This window comes from Pongo abelii, chromosome 16 (assembly GCF_028885655.2).
Source record: "Pongo abelii isolate AG06213 chromosome 16, NHGRI_mPonAbe1-v2.0_pri, whole genome shotgun sequence".
Taxonomy (NCBI): domain Eukaryota; kingdom Metazoa; phylum Chordata; class Mammalia; order Primates; family Hominidae; genus Pongo; species Pongo abelii.
Genome location: NC_072001.2, coordinates 105,037,235 through 105,056,735, shown reverse-complemented (window position 1 = coordinate 105,056,735; position 19,501 = coordinate 105,037,235). Strand labels below are relative to the sequence as shown.

Below are 19,501 nucleotides of genomic sequence, written 5' to 3'. Positions count from 1 at the left end.
TCAATCCCAGTGTGCCTTTGTAGTGTTCTGAAGCTCCTGATTGTGTTTAACACAGAGCACCGACCTCTCCCACACTCCTACTATTAAGCCTAGAACATAACAAAAGAAAGACACTTCAGAGATCATCTACTGATCAACTCACTCTCTCCTCTGCTCAGGTTGCTCACCCCTGTGGTGCCCAACATACATGGGAAATGAATTAAAGTCACGTGAGCTTATCACCAATCCAAATAAGGATGATAATTCTAAGGTTTTTTAAATGTAGATCATCGTTTGAAGTCACTCCGATAGAGATGGGTAGAAAGGGCTCAGGACACCACTCAAACTATGAAAAAGATGAACAGGAATGGACACTGGAGTTGCGTGCTCCCAAATTACTGTTCTTACTGCCATCAACAATACAGCAAGCCTTATAGAAGTCTGTTGTTATGACCGGAATGAAACTTTGCTAGCGATTGTAAAATTCTTTCATTTTAGGGTTAAGAAAACCAAGGTACAAAGAGGGTAAATGACTCTCCTAAAGCTACAGAACAAGTTGGTGGCAAATCCAGAATATGTCTGACTTTTGGTTTCCTCAGTACAGGTTATTTCCACTACATCGTGCTTCTTCTTTTGCGATGATCTTTATGTACGGTCCGTGGATACCAAAGCTAGTTTGTTTAGCATTGTCTAAAATTCCTCACATTTTACTTGCACTGGACTCAAATTTTCCACTCCGACTTTATTCTTTGCCTGGAGACCCACACACAACACATCTGTGCAAATGTCACTGGAATAACCTTTCCAATACTGAACATGAAATCATGACTGTATCCATTCTGCTGCCTTCTATATTTCGATTGTTAGTTAATCTGCTGCAATTTTCCTGTTGAATAACAGATAATTCATTACTCCTGGTTGATTAAATTCTCCCTCTCACTGTTCTGTGTGTTTCCACTTAAAGCTCTGATCTCCATCAAAGACAATTTCTATCCATTTAACCTACATGGACCGATGTTGAAATAGAGGATCACAAAATGCAGAGCTCACTGATGTTATGATCATCACTTGGCATAAAAAGTCATGTGTAATACCTCCATGGGGGAAAGGGAGCTAATTAGTAGCACAGAAAAGTTACTTAAATGTTGCTGTAGAGACTTGGGAGGCCATCCTGAGTACATTTGGCCAAGGGAATTAATCCTGCACCATCCACAGAACTATGGCCACAGCAATTAAAGGGGAAAGCTGGCAATGGGTCACTTGAAGGGAAGGAAGAAGAGAAATTGGGATCTTTTGTGTGTAAAAATTACAGATTTTTTTTTTTTTTTTTTTTTTTTTTTTTTTTTTTTTTTTGAGATAGAGTGTCACACTTTCGCCCAGGCTGGAGTTCAGTGGCGCGATCTTGGTTCACTGCAAGCTCCGCCTCCCGGGTTCACGCCATTCTCCTGCCTCAACCTCCCGAATAGCTGGGACTACAGATGCCCGCCACAATGCCTGGCTAATTTTTTGTGTTTCTAGTAGAGACGGAGTTTCACAGTGTTAGCCAGGATGGTCTGATCTGATCTCATGATCCGCCTCCCTTCCGCCTCCCAAAGTGCTGGGATTACAGGCGTGAGCCACTGCGCCCACCTGTTTTATCTTTTTACCTGCTTGTTTTCCTTATTTATGAGGGAAGAAAATCTATAAGAATGAAAATATATACTTCCTAAAGAGTAAAATGAAGTTTACCATTGCGGAAGGAAGGAAGGGAGAAAGGGAGGAAGGAAGCGAGGGAGGGAGGGAGGGAGGGAAAGAAGGAAGGAAGGAAGGAAGGAAGGAGGGGATGGATCTAAAATGTGATCCATGCCCCACTAGAAATGATAACTAAATTAGAGGTAATAATATGTACAGTTTTGTAGTCAACATTTGGTTAGTTCTTAATTGTGTGTGTGATATGGGGAGATGAATAAGGTGTTATAAAAGCAGCACATGAGGATGGACTAAAAATGCTAGTGCAGCTGGAATAAAGAAAATCAGTAATGGATTTAACCTTTCATAGATTAAGTTTTTTATTTATAAAAAAATCAACAAAACAGAAAACCTCTGGTTATGTTTTATTTCTTTACATCAAAAATATGCAGAGAGTCAGTGAAAGGGCCACTGATAAATTCTAATTATACAGAGTATACTATATCACTTATCTGTTGCTGCACAACAAAGTAGCTTAAATCAATAACATTTTACTCGCTCATGTGTCTGCAATTCAGGCTAAGCTCAGCTGGGCAGTTCTTCTGCTGGTCTCCCCTGGGCTTTCTCATGAGATGTTAGTTATCTGGCAGCTTGACTGGGGTTGGAGGGTCTATGATGGCCTTACTCACCTGTCTGAAGCCTAATGCTGGCTATAGACTGGGCCTGTCTCTCACAGGGTCTTTTATCATTCATTAGTCTTGCCCAAGCTTCCGTACATGGTGGTGGAGGATGCTATGAGTGGGCAAAGAGAGAGGTTACAAAGCAACTTATGCCTAAGTTCTGGAACTCATGCAACATACATTTTGTCATATTTCCTTCATCAAAGCAAGCATAACGCCAGGCCAGATTGAAGGTGGGGAAATAGACTCCACCTCTTCGCAGGAGGAGCTACAAAATATTGTAGCCATGATTTTCAATCAACTAAATGCTCCATAACTAACAATTCTCAGTTGTATCGATTGACTAAGTCTCATTTAGAAATATTTTTAATATAGGCACATGATATACATCCTATCCAGAGCTCTAAGGTGCTGTTACTCCAACTTTCACTAACTCAAAGGAACATCAGCTCTCTCCCACTCCTGCTTTGTCTTAGATTCAACAGATTTGTAATAAGTAATTTTTATAGTTATTTCCTCAATGAGTTTATATCCTGATACAAAACTCAGTTAAGTCACATGACCTTCTAGAGTCTTCAGCACCAAGGACAGTCCAGCCTCCTACTTGTCAAAGATGGCTGAAGAACACTGAGGTAGAGGCACAGTCACATTACTTGAAAGAAGTCTAGAGGCCCTGTGGAAAGAAACTTTTCACCATCAACAAATGAGATCAAATATATACAGAATGATTTGATAAACCTGAGTTGTCCAAAGGAGGGCAGTCTGATGCATCTCAGATAAAATCATTGCAAAAGCAAAAGATATCTAGCAGAATAGACCAGACTAAGCAGCAAGGTCTGGTGACTGCATGGGCAGCAACTGAGCAGGGATGTACATGAACACACTGTAACACAGCCTCTCTACCCCTCCCCACACAGTCCCCAGATTCCTACAGTTTCAGGCAGCGGCATGCAGGCTACGCAGAGATAAGCAATTCGGGAGAGATGAACAGTGGCTCAAGCAGATAGCTGTGTGCCACAGAGTGGCTTCTGTCTCTGAAGCAGAAGAATGGCTATACCACAGCCAGCAAAACAAAGGGGTAGCACTGATTATATGCAAACTCTCCTATCCTAATCCTCTAGAGAGAACAGTAGGGAAGAAGAATCCCGGAAAAGATTCAAATTCTGCTTATCAAGCAAGGCAGAGAAATGAGACTGGGAAGAATATTGTGTAAGTGTGACACATTTGAATTCAGTAGGTCTTGCAGCCTGGTGTTTTGATTGTCTTAATTTTATTTTTTTAACTTGATTCCAGTGCGTCTGTTGATTAGCGTGTGATGTCATTATTCCAGTGTGCACCTGTTGATTAGCATGTGATGTCATTTATTAAAATATTGAATGCCAAGACAAATATTTTACTTACTCCAAATACTATTATCTTTACTAGCCAAGGGAACGTCTACAAAATGAATATGCCAATATGAGGAAGGTTTTACTTACAAATCTCTTAATTTAAATACCCATGAAGAAAGCATACCAGTATCTGTTGATTTTAGATCTTGCGTATTCCACTTACTGGTGCCTTATACAGCACAGATGCATGGTTAGTGTCTGCTATTACATACGGCATCTATGTTTATTAATTGCGGCCATAAGAAATCATTAGGGTTTCAGAAAAAGCTTATTTCCCAATTAGTTCACTTGCCAATTGGCTCACTTAATAAGAGAGCATTCTATTGTAACCAAAGCAAATTCACAGAAAGTTTGTCTATTCTTCCAAAATGTATGCTGAATTCATCAACTTTTGTTTTCTTTTTTATGGTTTGCTGATATCCTTTTTTTGTTGTTGTTTACAAACAGTAGCTAAAATTTCATATACATTTTTCCATATGTTGCCTGACTATATTATCTTTTGTGCTGCTTTTTTCAACTTTTACTTTAAAGTAAGGGGGTACACGTGCAGTTTGTTACATAGGTATATTGCATGGTGCTGAGGTTTGGAGTATAAATGAATCCGTCACCCAGGAGGTAAGTGTCTACCCAATAGGATTTTTTCAGCCCTTACCCTGTTCTCTCCATCCCCACTCTTGCATTCTTCAGTGGCTATTGTGTGTGGTTTTTTTTTTTGTTTGTTTTTTTTTGTGTGTGTGTGTATGACAGAGACTCACTCTGTCACCCAGGCTGTAGTGCAATGGTGCAATCTCGGCTCACTGAACCTCCGCCTCCCGGGTTCAAGCAATTTTCCTGCCTCTGCCTCCTGAGTAGCTACGGTTACACGCATGCACCACTAGGCCTGGCTAATTTTTGTATTTTTAGTAAAGAGGGGTTTCACCATGTTGGCCAGGCTGGTCTCGAATTCTTGACCTCCACCTGCTTTGGCCTCTGAAAGTGCCAGGATTACAGGCATGAGCTACCTCACCCAACTTTATTATTCCCATTTTTATAACCATGTGTACCCAATGTTTGGCTCCCCCTCACAAGTGAGAACATGTGATATTTGGTTTTCTGTTTCTGCAGTCATTCACTTAGGATAATGGCTTCCAGCTGCATCCACGTTGCTGCAAAGAACATGATTTTGTCTTTTTATGGCTTCACAGTATCCCATGCTGTACATGGACCACATTTTCTTTATCCAATTCACTGTTGATGGCACTGGGCATCAACATATTTTGAAGTCGTCACATTCGTACTAATTTGTTACGACAGCCTTTGGAAACTAACACAGAGATTAATCTATCATTAGAAGTAAAGTGGATTCAAGAAAGAGATTATATTTATTTGTTTTATGTTTTTAAGCTTAGAAGAGACGTGGCCATGTTTGAATACTGATATAAAGAAACCAAGAGAAAGGATGGTTTAAAAATATAGGAGGGGGAGGGAGTAACTGACAGAGCAAAGGCCCTGAGGAGGTTGCAGAGGATGAGATCTGTAACTCGACCACAGAAAGGGCCCTGCATCTTGGGGGTCCTGACTTCACCTAACCAATCATATTCTCCCTCCTGGAAATTTGAAATTTGGGGTTCATAAATGCTGGTCAGCTTCTGCTGGTCCCTTAAACTAAAGTGATGTAGCTACAGGGATGGGACACAGAAAGAAATACAAATGAGAAGCCCGCGACCTCAGAGCATTGGAAGAAATAGCGGGTTTAGTTCCTTTTCCTTCTCCCATTCATGGTGCAGTTCCTGGTAGTTCTGCTCTAGAATTCCACCAAATACTTCTGTGTGAAGATAAGTCTCCTCTTCTCATATCTGTTACTTGCAACAAGAAGCTGTGACTAAGAAACTGACAGAATTTGGTTTTAACCCCAAATCAATCACTTTCTAGGTGATTTCTAGGTGTGACTTCTAAGCTGAGGCATTCTCATTTATGAAGCAGGGAATAGCAAAACCTACCTCATAGGTTTTATGCGTTTTTAATGAGAATACATATGAAGGCCCTGAAGTATAGTGGATATTTGGTTACCGTTAGTTCCCCTGGCCATTCCCTAGGGGTAACGTGAGGAAAACAGAAAGCTCTGCCCAAATAGTTTATTTTGATAGTTGATTGTGATAAGCACTTGGAAATGGATAATAAATAAAATCTCACCACCAAAAATGGTTGCAGAGTATAGAGAAGCTTTAAGCTCCTTTGGAAATTTGGGAATACATAAGGCATAACAAAAACTGAGGCATAATATAAGAGGACCTTTTCATACAAGGCTGCCTCTTCCCCAAGGTCTCTGCCAATCATCCCTATCTCTGTTTCTGTCACCTATCCCCTCTCCAGACAGTTACAAAATAAAAGCTCACCTGGTAACCTACCATAGATAGTCTATAAAGATAGCCTAGATTCTGTTTATTTAACCTAAGACACAGTTCTTAAATTTTACTTTCCATAAGAAGCAACATTATGATTCTAGCACTGGAGTTGGAACAGAATAACTTCATCCTCAGATTAGCAGTAGTACGCAAGGTCTTCGAAGTTACACAAGGTCTTTAAAATTACCCAATGGCAGGATTCATGCAGTTGACATCACCACAGATCTGGGTTTTGCTGCTGCAAACAGGCTGACCTTAGCACAAGGATGACTGTGTCTCGGATCCTACTCTACATAGCACCTAAAAGATGTAACAGGGAAACTTTAGGCAAAATGATAGGAAATCGTTTTACCTCTCCAGATTTTCTTTTCTAAGTGAGGACACAACAATGCCTGCTCCATATAATTTTTATGTATAAATTAGATAGTGCCTGGCACACAGTACTTAATAAATGGTAGCTGGAAGGAGGAGAGAAGCCCTACTGGTTAAACATACTAGCTAAGGAGGAAACGTTTTATATACACCAGAAAGAGCTATGCTTGAAGCTTAGTGTTTTTTCTTTAAGCTCTTGTTGGAGTACTTTGGACATTTCTAATGGTATAGAATCAAGAAGCAGTGTATCATTTGTTCAGTCATTTCCAGCTGTCAAATAGACAGTCATTAAAATTGGCTTATCCTCTGCCTGGACTAATGCAAACTCTCTATTGGCTTATCCTCTGCCTGGACTAATGCAAACTCTCTATTGGCTTATCCTCTGCCTGGACTAATGCAAACTCTCTATTGGCTTATCCTCTGCCTGGACTAATGCAAACTCTCTTACTCCATGAGAGTGAAGGAACTACATGAGGTGTTCCTGAGGCTTCCTTCTTTTCCTGCAACAAAATTACTCGATCACGGATTAAGTGTCTCCAAAGCACAGACGGTGCATTGTCTTTCACTTATGCAAAATTGTGTTTGAATATGATAAAGTCATAACATTATTTTAGTACCTAAGCTGCTTCTGAATCTTAACTCCTTTGAATAGTAAACATATGGATAGTTTAATGATACATTTAAATGACAGAACACAAATCTTGAATAGCATTACATTGTATTGAGTTGATGCATATTTTATGCTACCACTTTATGCTATTAACTATAGAAAGGAAAAGTGTGTTCAGATTTTTGAAGTTCAGGAGAGAGGGTCTTTGAAGGTAGTGGAGCGTGGTCATTAGGAGCAAGCGTGTTGCAGCAGGAGCTGCTTGAATTTATGTCCCAGCTCTACTACTTACCAGCTGTGTCCCCCTGTGATAGTTACTGAATCTTTCTGTGCATTAGTTACCTCATCTGTAAAAGAAGAATGAGAATATGACCTATCCAGTTGCTGTTAAAATTAAATGAGTTGAGGTATGTAAACAACTTAGGCTAGTACCTGGCACATCGTAAGTGTTCAATTAGACAACCCTTGGTCAACGGTTAATTTTACTAAAAAGAAACATCTCTCACCTGGTTAAGTTAATGTCTTAGCATACATTTGTCCTAACAAATGTTTTACAAGAGAATTAACAGTTTTAAAGAAGTTCAAAATTTTAAAAAGAAGAAAAGTGAATATAAAAGAGTGAAATAACTTCCGAAAAGAATCTTGAAATATGTCAATGCTTTAAGAAGATGGATTCATTACAAGGTTCTACCAAAAATCACTAACTTACAGGGATATATGAGTATATATGTGACATTTTAAAGAATCTTTGAAGTAAATAGGTATTAGTGTAATATCATCATAGTTATTCATTTATAAATCAAAAAGTGTGTTTATAGAACAGAAAGACTTTGTCTGTGGCTTATATTATTTTTGGGTCCCAAAAGTTCTAAAGTTCCCGATATTTCATTCAAGGAAACCATGATCCTCTAATACAAACAAAAAAGGAGTAATATTCATGCCTGAAATTCTTGAAGCTTATTTAAGATAACTGCTAGATTTGGTAGCAATAAGAAAAGTGATGGTAGGCTGGGCACAATGGCTCATGCCTGTAATCCCAGCACTTTGGGAGGTGGAGGTGGGAGGATAGCTTGAGCCCAGGAGTTTAAGATCAGATTGGGCAACATAGTGATACCTCATTGCTACAAAAAAATTAAAAAATTAGCTGGGTATGGTGGCACATGCCTGCGGTCCCAGCTACTTTGGAGGCTGAGGTGGGAGAATCACTTGAGTCTGGGAGATCGAGTCGTGATCGCCACTGCACTCCAGCCAGGGCGACAGAGCGAGACCCTGTCTCACAAAAGAAAAGAAAGAACGAAAGGTGACAGCAAATGCTATTTAGAGTGTTCAGTAGAGTAGAAAAGCAATATAGACAGAGGAATACTGTTTAATTACAGATTTTTTTAGTAAGTGACACAAATAAAAGCCACGGATGAGACCAGACATGAGTGATGATATAATCGTGCATTTTGTAAAATAACCAGAACCTGGTTCAAGAAATTTCTTGTTGGGCTGCAAATAAAGAAGGAACTTGGAAACAACAAATAACCATATGAAATCAGTGACAATGAAAAGAGTGCCATGTTCACTAGCTGGGTGATGGGATCAATTGTACCACACACCTCAGCTTCACGCAATATACCCATGTAACAAACCTGCAAATGTACCACTGAATCTAAAATAAAAGTTGCAATTTAAAAAAAGAAAGAATAATGAACTCACTGGTATCTCTTCTGCTCACTGGTGTCAGAAATAAAAAGGCAATAGAAGGGCAGAGGTACAGTTTGTTAGTGGAAAGCTCAAGAATCTAAATCAATAAGTGGGCTTAATTTTTTTTTTAATCTAAAAGTGAGGAAACCAAATTCTCATTCCAAATCTATCATCTAACATCTGTGTCTGAATATAATCATCTATAAAATAATAGATTGGAACAAATGAACTCTCAAATTCCAGTTCTAAATTTCCATACTTCTATTATACAATCAACAGTTCTCTAAGTAGCCAAAGGATACAGGAAGCAAGCAGATACTAAAGCAAGAGTGAGGGAAATGAAAGCAATTAGGCATTGTGACAGTTTGGTAGGTAGTTTGAGAAAAGGACATTAAGCAATTCAAAACAGGGAAAGTATAACAGTGAAGAGGAATAATACACTAACTTCCAACACTGAATTATTATAATGAACACATTCTCTGTTTGGCACCTTTTGAGAGAGAAGATTAATGAAAGTGGGAAATTCGGTGAAAAAAAGCTAAGGTTTGAAACATTTCACATAGTAATTATAAAGAGAATGAGCAGATAGCATGTCTTAACTTATAAAAAATATTATGGAGGTAAAAATACTCACTGCACAGAGTTATAGTGAATATTAAATGATTTATATTAAACATCCAGCATAGGGTCTGAAACACAGATGCCTCCAATGTTAGCTCCCTTTATCATTATTGATTAGCATACTAGAGATACACAATAACATGGTAAATGCCTAAATGTAACCTAGTACACAAAAGTAATTGAGATATAAATTTTGATGACTTTATTTTTTCCATTGTCTTCGAGTGCGGAGCTACATTTTTGTTTATCTTTAGCATAGGTAGGACATCTTCCGGTAACTCACAAGTTGATGGCAAAGTTTCTTCATTGCTGCCTTCATCTCCTTGTTCCTGAATGTACAGATGACTGGATTCAGAAAAGGAGTGAGAACTGCATCAAAGATAGCAAGAAATTTGTCCAAATGTGATTTGTCCAAATTAATGGTCCGAAAAATAAAACAACCACAGTGACATGAGCTGACAAAGTAGAGAGGGCCTTGGATAAACCACCTGAAGAGTGTTTCTGAACAGTGACCAGAATGAAGATGTAAGAAATAATTAATATGGAGAAAGACCCCGCAGAGGTGAGTCCACTGTTCGCTGTGGCCGTGAACTCCAGTCTACTGGTCTCTGTACAAGCAAGTTGAATGAGCTGGAGGAGATCAGAGTAAAAGCTGTCCAATACGTTAGCGCCACAGAAGGGCAAGTCTATGACAAAAGCCAGTCGGGCCACTGAGTGAGTGAGGCCAAGGATCCAGGCAGCAGCCAAAACTAAAATGCACATTCGTGGGTTCATGATGGTCAGGTAGTGGAGAGGCTTTACATATGGCCACATATCGGTCAAAGGCCATGGCTATGAGCAGCACCATCTCTGTGCCCCCAACAGCACGAATAAAGAAGATCTGAGTTATACAGCCCCCAAAAGAGATGGCTTTGCGTTTTCTAAAAAGGTCATAAATCATTTTGGGGGCTGCAATAGAGCAAACTCCCAGGTCAAGAAAGGAGAGATCGGCCAGCAGGAAATACATAGGGGAGTGTAAGTTAGGGTCAGAAGTTACAGAGAACACAATGAGGAGGTTTCCCGCCAGACTTGCCATGTAGAATGCAGAGGAAAAGAGGAAAAGAAGAAGCTAGATCACCCATGAGTTAGAGAGTTCCAGGAACACAAACTCAGATACCACAGAGAGGTTGGCTCCATCCATTGCCTCTGCGAGCAGAGCTGACTCTAACATTACCTGAAAAGGAGAGTAAAGAGAAAGTCAAACTTTGTGGGGAGTCTCCGATTGCATGAGTTTCAAACTGCAAGGAAAAAATATTGCTTTAACTCAAAAAGGCAAAACATCTCTATATAACTCCCTTAAACTCTAGTTGCAGAAAATAGTCAGTAACTCATTGTCACAAAGCACTGCTTCTAATTCCCCAGACTCCCTAACAATCTACAGGTTTTGATAAAAGAAGATCAGGCTAAAACAAACACTAAATGCACTGGAATAACATGACGGGAAAAAAAGAGGAAATGAAGATGAACTCATTGATTTCTCCCTCACAGTTTGTTATTCCTGGCCACTGTGCTCCCCAAACCTCAAGCAATTTCTGATGACCTTTATTTTTTTACCTTTTTTATTTCTTCCATGTGAAATATATTACCGTTATTCATACTCTGTCATGTTCAGCCTCATGCTACTGCAGTTTTATCAGAATATATTCACCCTTCCCTCATAAGGAAAGAAAATAATGTAGAAACCCTAAAATCGTCCCACTTCTGTAGCCCAGCCCAGGCGGTGGAGGTGATCACAAAGCCTGAACTGTGACAGCATATGGTGGAGAAGGAGAAGGCCAGGAAAGAGATGTATGCTGCAGGATCTACACATGAATGGAGCTCATGCAACGTAGCCAAAACAATTCCACATAATTGATAGCTGAAATTCATTGGCCATGCTAACTTTTATGGTTCATGGAATGGCGGAAAGACGTTGCACTTGGAATCAGAAAAGTATGATCAAGTCCCCGCCCTAAGTCACAGAAATCTGACCAAGTTCTTCCTCCCATTCCCTCTACACTTGGCACACTTTTTCAACTCAGTTGTATTATTTACAAAATAAAGGGGTGGAGACAATCCTTCCAAGTCTGCCATTTCTATTATTTTATAATCCTATGCTATCCCAATATGTAATACAGTTTACCATAATGATGGTATTTTCTGCATTGGGTAGCTCCCATATTCACCATTTCTTTCCCTTGTTTGTGGTTGTTTATAAGTCCCATATCCCATACAAGACTCTCTCTTCACAGTAATCTCCCTCTTATCTAATTCCCTTTATGACTCAATTAGCATGTTATATAAATCTATAATCTGCTAAACAGCAGATATAAATCTGCTGTATCATTCATTTTGCCCTTTATCATAACCATTTGTAATCAATCAATAAACATTTACTAGATGCCTCCCATGCACAATGGGCACTATTTACTTATAGAAGCATTAAAATATTTACTACTGTTAAGGATTTTACATCTGAGCACACACAAAAAAATATAAACAATAAAAAATGTATAAAAATTTCAAATATAATATGATCCTAAAATTTTTGAAGTAGAAAGGATACTCATGAGCCAGGGTGATCAGAGCTGTCTTCAAAAAGGAAACAGAATCTGTGCTGCACTTTAAGAGATGGATCTAATTTATTTCAGTATACAGCTTCATGTCTGAGCCTAAGGAATTACTTAGACATTATCAGGGAATGTCTCCCAGTCTGGAGCACTATTTGATGGCCTTTCTGTGGAAATAATGATAACCAAAAGGCAAAACAAAAACAGTGGCCACCATGTGCAAGACACGGCAATTACTGCTTCACATACACTATCTTGTTTGATATCTACAAAAACTGTGAAAGTTGGTATTATTGGATCCTTTTTACATTTAGGGACATCAAGACCAAGAGTGGAGAAGCAACAAGGTAGAACAATAAGAGGTAGAAATGAGAGTAATACTCTGGTCTACCTCTCAGCCAGAATGGAGAGAAAACTGCTTCTTCCTCATGACTTTCTGATTGTATGATATATCAGTCCATTTCTGAATGTCCCATGTTCTAGCCTCAGCACCCTAGGCAGATATAAGTGAAAGAGAAGGAGATAGCTTTGTCCTTAAGTATTCAGAGCATCTAGGTTTCTTAAGCTACTTCAAACGCATGCATAATTTATCCCGGCTTTTTAAATAAACATAGTAGCAGAAGGTGAATTTGTATAATACCTGCAGCTCAGAGCATCCTGGTTGAGTTCCCAGACAGCCATTATCTTGATCCACATAAAACCCTTCAGCTTTCCGTAAGAGACTCAGTTTCTACTATAATCTAATGAATGAAGAAAATAAAGGTGTTCTGTTTGCATGTCAAGAAAGAAAGTAAAGCCCAGAACTAAAGCAAATCAGATTCTATTCGCACTTACAAGATTGCCTCATAGTCGTGCTAACTCCCTTTTTTGGATTGCAACTTTAGATAGCAATGAGGTTTTTTTAAAAAAAAGAAATAAAAGTAATTTTAGATTCTGATTTGATGTCCTTTTTCTTCTCATTTGTATTGATTCTTGCTCATTAAGCTCATCATTTGTAAAAGGTACATTTAATTAATTTCTATACAAAACAAACCTGTCATCAGAAACATCTATTCAATACTGACCCTTGAGGACTTGAGCACTGTAAGCCAATACCCCTAGGCCATTTCTATGTTTGCCACCAATGTGCTTACTTAAAGACCAAAGGTGTGTCTATTTACAAAGATTTAACCACATTCAACTGTGGTTAGAACTACCATTGCCTCATGCACAAACTATAAAAATGCTATAACTGTGAAAGATATGGCTAATTGGTACACAGGGAGTACTGACCAAATGATACTGTGGAGACTTGGGATCACCAATATCCGTTCATTTATCCAAGGGAATTGTCACCCAGAATCCTGGCAAGCCAACAGAGAAAGCTGTAAGTGAATCGCAAACGGAGGGAAAAAGAGATCAAAAACATAAGGCTAATATAAAAGGCCTAAAGAACATAAGTAATAATGTAGATCTAAGTAACATCACACTCTGCAAAACAGATTATTCCTTTTCTTCAAGTATCCACAGAGACCACATATGTCACCATATATTATACTACAAGAAATCTCAAAAATTGGAAATAGTACAAATAACATACTCTAATCACAATCCCAGAAAACTTGAATTTAGTTTAAAAAGAGGAATAGAGGGGAAGAAATACAAAAAATGAAATAACTGTTCATAGATATATCAAACGTAGAAATAAAAGCTATAAAAATATCCTGTGAAAACTGAGAAAACTTGAAAATGGACTGTGTATCAGATGGTGTTAGTGACTTTGTATGCATTTTGTTAGACAAAATAATAATTTTTAAGATATTTGTAATTATACAAGATTGGAGAAAATGTTCATCAATGAAGAAGTAGCTAAATAAATTATAGAATATATAACAGAATAATTTGAAACAATAAGAAAAGCTTGGGAAAGCTCTCTTTGTACAGATATGATATGCCTCTGAATAGTAGGAAATCATTTACATTTTTTTAAATGAAAGGACAAAACAATATTTATATATGCACAAGCAATCAAATATAAAGAATAAAAAAGAAAAAAATTACAATGCTTACCTCTGGGAAAAGGAATTGGATATCTGAATAACCTCTTAAAATTTTTGAATAGAAAATTTTTATCTAGCAATTTTAATTTTAAAAATACAAAGAAAGAATACTCCAAAGAGTTTATTTCATGAATTCATCCTCTCTAGTTAGTGCCAGAGCAGTAGTATTTGAATTTAATATTTCCTCAATCTTTGGGAGTTTATTTCATGAATTCATCCTCTATAGTTAGTGCCAGAGCAGTAGTATTTGAATTTAATGTTTCCTCAAACTTTGGGAGTTTATTTCATGAATTCATCCTCTCTATTTAGTGCCAGGGCAGTAGTATTTGAATTTAATATTTCCTCAATCTTTGGGAGTTTATTTCATGAATTCATCCTCTATAGTTAGTGCCAGAGCAGTAGTATTTGAATTTAATATTTCCTCAAACTTTGGGAGTTTATTTCATGAATTCATCCTGTCTAGTTAGTGCCAGGGCAGTAGTATTTGAATTTAATGTTTCCTCAAACTTTGGGAGTTTATGTCATGAATTCATCCTCTCTAGTTAGTGCCAGAGCAGTAGAATTTGAATTTAATATTTCCTCAAACTTTGGGAGTTTATTTCATGAATTCATCCTCTATAGTTAGTGCCACGGCAGTAGTATTTGAATTTAATATTTCCTCAAACTTTGGGAGTTTATGTCATGAATTCATCCTCTCTAGTTATTAACAGGGCAGTAGTATTTGAATTTAATGTTTCCTCAATCTTTGGGAGTTTATTTCATGAATTCATCCTCTCTAGTTAGTGCCAGGGCAGTAGTATTTGAATTTAATGTTTCCTCAAACTTTTGGAGTTTATTTCATGAATTCATCCTCTCTAGTTAGTGCCAGGGCAGTAGTATTTGAATTTAATGTTTCCTCAAACTTTTGGAGTTTATTTCATGAATTCATCCTCTCTAGTTAGTGCCAGGGCAGTAGTATTTGAATTTAATATTTCCTCAAACTTTTGGAGTTTATTTCATGAATTCATCCTCTCTAGTTAGTGCCAGGGCAGTAGTATTTGAATTTAATATTTCCTCAAACTTTGGGAGATTATTTCATGAATTCATCCTCTCTAGTTAGTGCCAGGGCAGTAGTATTTCAATTTAATGTTTCCTCAAACTTTGGGAGGAAATTTAGGGGTGGGAGGAGACTCCGGAAAAGTCCGAGATTTAAGCACAAAATTTTAAAGTGAGAAACACTTTGGAAAAAATACACACAAAAAAGCAAGAATTAAAAGAAAAATACAAAGATGTGAATTTTCTGAGGGTTAATCTCTAAACTTATCACCATTCCATTAAAGTATCATCAAGTTTCTCTGAGGCGTTAAATTGATTATAAATTTCATTTGAAAGAAAAAGTAAGAGCTGTGAAAACCTGAAAAGGGAAATTGATGGGGAGGAAGAGGAGGAAGGAAGCCTTAACAGATAATAAAATATTTTAAAGACTCCTATAATGTTTTTTAAAATTACAGGAATAAACAAATGGATTACTGGGACCAAATAGAAAATGTAGAAACATCCCAAATTGCCACCGGAAATTTAATATTCAATAAAGATAACCTCTTATATCAGTTGATATGGACATTTTAATAATTGACCTGAGGATACTAGAGAACTATATGTAGAAAAGGTTAAATTAGACCAACTTCTGGCACTACACCAAAATAAATTCCAAAGGATGCAGAAGTCTAATGACATTTAAAATGAACAAACAGGGATTAGAAGAAACGTAAGCAAATTCCTCTATAATCTGCAAGTAGAGAAAATATTTCTAACTCTAACTCAAAATGCAGATGGAAGACAATGGAGATGCATCCTAACAATATTGTAAAGAAATAAAAATGTGTCAACTAAAAATTATTTACATAGCAAATATCTTTCAAAATTGAAAGCAAGCTTTCAGTTCAAAATAGAATTAAACTAGAAATCAATAAAAGAAAGATAGCTGGAAATTCTAAACACTTGGAGATTAAACACACACTTCTAAATAACACAAGAGTCAAAGGAGAAATCTCAAGAGAAACTTAAAAATATTTTAAACTAAATGAAGATGAAAATACAATGTATTAAAATCTGTGGGATGTGGCAAAAGCCATGCTTAGAGGGCAATGTATTGGTCTTAACGCACATAGTAGAAAAAGAAGCTTTAAAATCAATTATCCAAGCTTCAACTCAGGACACTAGAAGATGAGTAGATTAAATACAAAGTAAGCAGAAAAAGGAAATAAAAATTAGAGTAGAAATCAATAAAAGTGAAAATAGGAAACCAATACAAAAAATCAAGGGACAATTGTATCCTCAAATTAGACAAATGCGCCGGGCGTGGTGGCTCACACCTGTAATCCCAGCACTTTGGGAGGCTGAGGCAGGTGGATCACCTGAGATCAGGAGTTCGAGAGCAGCCTGCCCAACATGGTGAAACCCTGATTCTGCAAAACTACAAAAATAGCTGGGCGAGGTGGCACATGCCTGTGGTCCCATCTACTTGAGAGACTGAGGCAGGAGAGTCACTTGAACCTGGGAGGCGGAGGTTGCAGTGAACCAAGATCATGCCACCACACTCCAGCCTGTGCAATGGAGTGAGACTCTGTCTCAAAAACAAACAAACAAAAAAATAGATAAATGCTACATTAATGTTTGGGTGGTAAGATTCTGTTTTGAAGTCCAAAATTTGCAGATATGCCTATAGTTTTTTGGAGTTTACTACTTTCTTATACTGTATCATTAATGTAGTAACTTAAATTACTACATATTTTATGATTTTTCTGTATTTTGTAAGAAATTTGCATCTTTGATTTGATGTAACAAAGGTTTTAATGTAATTTGTTAGATTTTTGCATTTTTTTCATTACTGTTACACTTTAACCTGACTGAAGGACTGATTCTTATGTCATTGTATTAGTATTGTGAATAATCATGTGAAATGTTTTGAGACAGAGTACTATATTTGTGAATATAATTTTATGGCTTCTTTTTCTTAGTGAAAACCTTTCCATCAGTGTGGGAAACTAAGAAATCGCTTTCTGCTGTATGATCTAGCATTCATTGTAGATTAAAGCTTATTTTTCTGTGAATAAAACTTATTCAATAAAATACTATTCTTTAAAATGAAAAAACCAACAAAACCAAAAGCTGGGTTTTTTAAGCATTAATAAAATCAATAAGCCTCTAGCTATGTTAACTGAAAAAAAAAGAGAGAAAGGACACAAATTAATAATATCAGAAATGAAAGAAAAAACTACTACAGATCCTGCAGACATTAAAAAAAGAAATACTATAAATAACGCTATGCCCACAAATTTGATAACCTGGATGAAATGAACCAATCCCTTCAAAGACACAATCTACAAAAACTCACACAAGAATCCGAATACGTCTGTGTCTATTAAAGACATTGAATCACAATTTCTTTATCCAATCATCCATGATGGACACTTAGGTTGATTCGTGTCTTTGCTATTGTGAATAGTGCTGTGATCAACATGCAAGTGTAGTTATCTTTTTGATAAAATGATTTCTCTTCCTTTGAGTAGTTACCCAACAGTGGGATTGCTGGATCAAATGATACTTCTATTTTTAGTTCTTTGACATCTCTCCATATGTTTTCCATAGAGCTTGTGCTGATTTACATTCCCATCAATAGCATATAAGCTTCCCCTTTTCTCCACATCCTCACCAATATCTGTTATTTTTTAACTTTTTAGTAATAGCCATTCTCACTGGAGTAAGATGACAGTGGTGGTTTTAATTTGCATTTATCTAATGATTAGTGATGTTGAGCATTTTTCATATGCGTCTTGACGATTTGTATGTTTTTTAATGTCTATTCATGTTTTGCCCACTTTTTGATGGGTTTATTATGTGGGAATATATATATATATAGACATACACACTCACACACATGCACACACAATGGAATACTATTCAGCCTTAAAAAATAATGAAATCATGTCTTTTGCAGCAACATGTATGGAGCTGGAGCTGGAGACCATTGTCTTAAGTGAAACAACTGAGAAACAGAAAGTCAAATAGCACATGTTCTCACTTATAAGTGGGAACTGAATAAGTTGTACACAACATAGAGTGTGCAATAAATAGACAACAGAGACTTGGAAGGATGGGATAGTAGAAGTGGGGTGACGGATGAGAAATTACTTAATGGGTACGATGTATATCATTCAGGTGATGGTCACACTAAAAGCTCAGAATTCACCACCATACAATATATCCACGTAACAAAACTGCACCTGTACCCCTTAAATTTACATAAATTAAAAAAAACAAAGAAATTCAACTAATAATTAATAATCTTCCAAAACAGAAAAGTTTCAGACCCAGACAGACTCACTGGTAAGTTCTACAATCTCCTCCAAAAGATAGAAACACATCCTAACTCATTCTTATAAGGCCAGCACTACCTTGATACTGAAACCAAACAAAGATATTACAAGAAAAGAAAACTACAGACCAATATGTCTCATGAACAAATATGCCAAAATTTTTAGAAAAATATTTGCAAATTGAAGCCAGGCGCAATGGCTCACGCCTGTAATCCCAGCACTTTGGGAGGCCGAGGTGGGCGGACCACGAGGTCAGGAGATCAAGACCACGGTGAAACCATCTAAAAAAAAAAAGAAAGAAAGAAATTTGCAAATTGAATCCAAAGTACAGTCCTTCTTCTTTATCCATGGATTCCATATCTGTAGATTCAACCAACCTCAAATCAAAAATATTCAGAAAGAAAAACAACAAAAAATAATAATACAACAATAAAGAGTAATACTAATTTATAAAAAACAATAGAGTTTAACAACTATTTACATAGCACTTACATTGCAGTAAGCATTATAAACAATCTAACTTAAAGTACAGTCATGTGTTGCATAACAAGGGCGATGCATTCTGAGAAATGCATCATTAAGCAAATTTGTCATTGTGTGAACATCACAGACTGCACTTACACAAACTAGATGCTATAGCCTGCTGCACACCTAAGCTATACATTAGGGCCTGTTGCTCCTAAGCCACAAACCTGTATAGCATGTTACTGTACTGAATATTGTGGGCAACTATTAAGTATTTGTGGGTCTAAACATATCTAAACATAGAAAAGGCACCATAAAAATTTAGAATACAAGGCACCATGAATGAAGCTTGCAGAGCTGGAAATTGTTCTGGGTATATCACTGAGCAAGCAGTAAGTGAATGTGAAAACTCAAGACATTAGAATACACTGTTGCATATTTTGTAAACATTGTAGACTTAGGCTACACTAAATTTATTTTTTAAATATTTTTATTTCTTCAATAATAAATTAATTTCAGCTTACTGTAACTTTTTACTTCATACACTCTTCCATTTCTTTTCCACTTTTTGACTCTTTTGTAATAACAGCACAAACGCATTGTATAGCTCTACAAAAATGTTGTTCCTTTATATTCTTATTCTGTAAGCTTTTTATTTAT

General features: G+C 37.0%; 1 pseudogene; it reads right to left on the bottom strand.

Moving 5' to 3' along the window:
* Window positions 1–9,469: 9,469 nt before the first annotated feature.
* LOC100455583 (olfactory receptor 4F3/4F16/4F29-like) lies at window positions 9,470–13,415 on the bottom strand (annotated as a pseudogene).
* Between the last annotated feature and the right edge of the window lie 6,086 nt (window positions 13,416–19,501).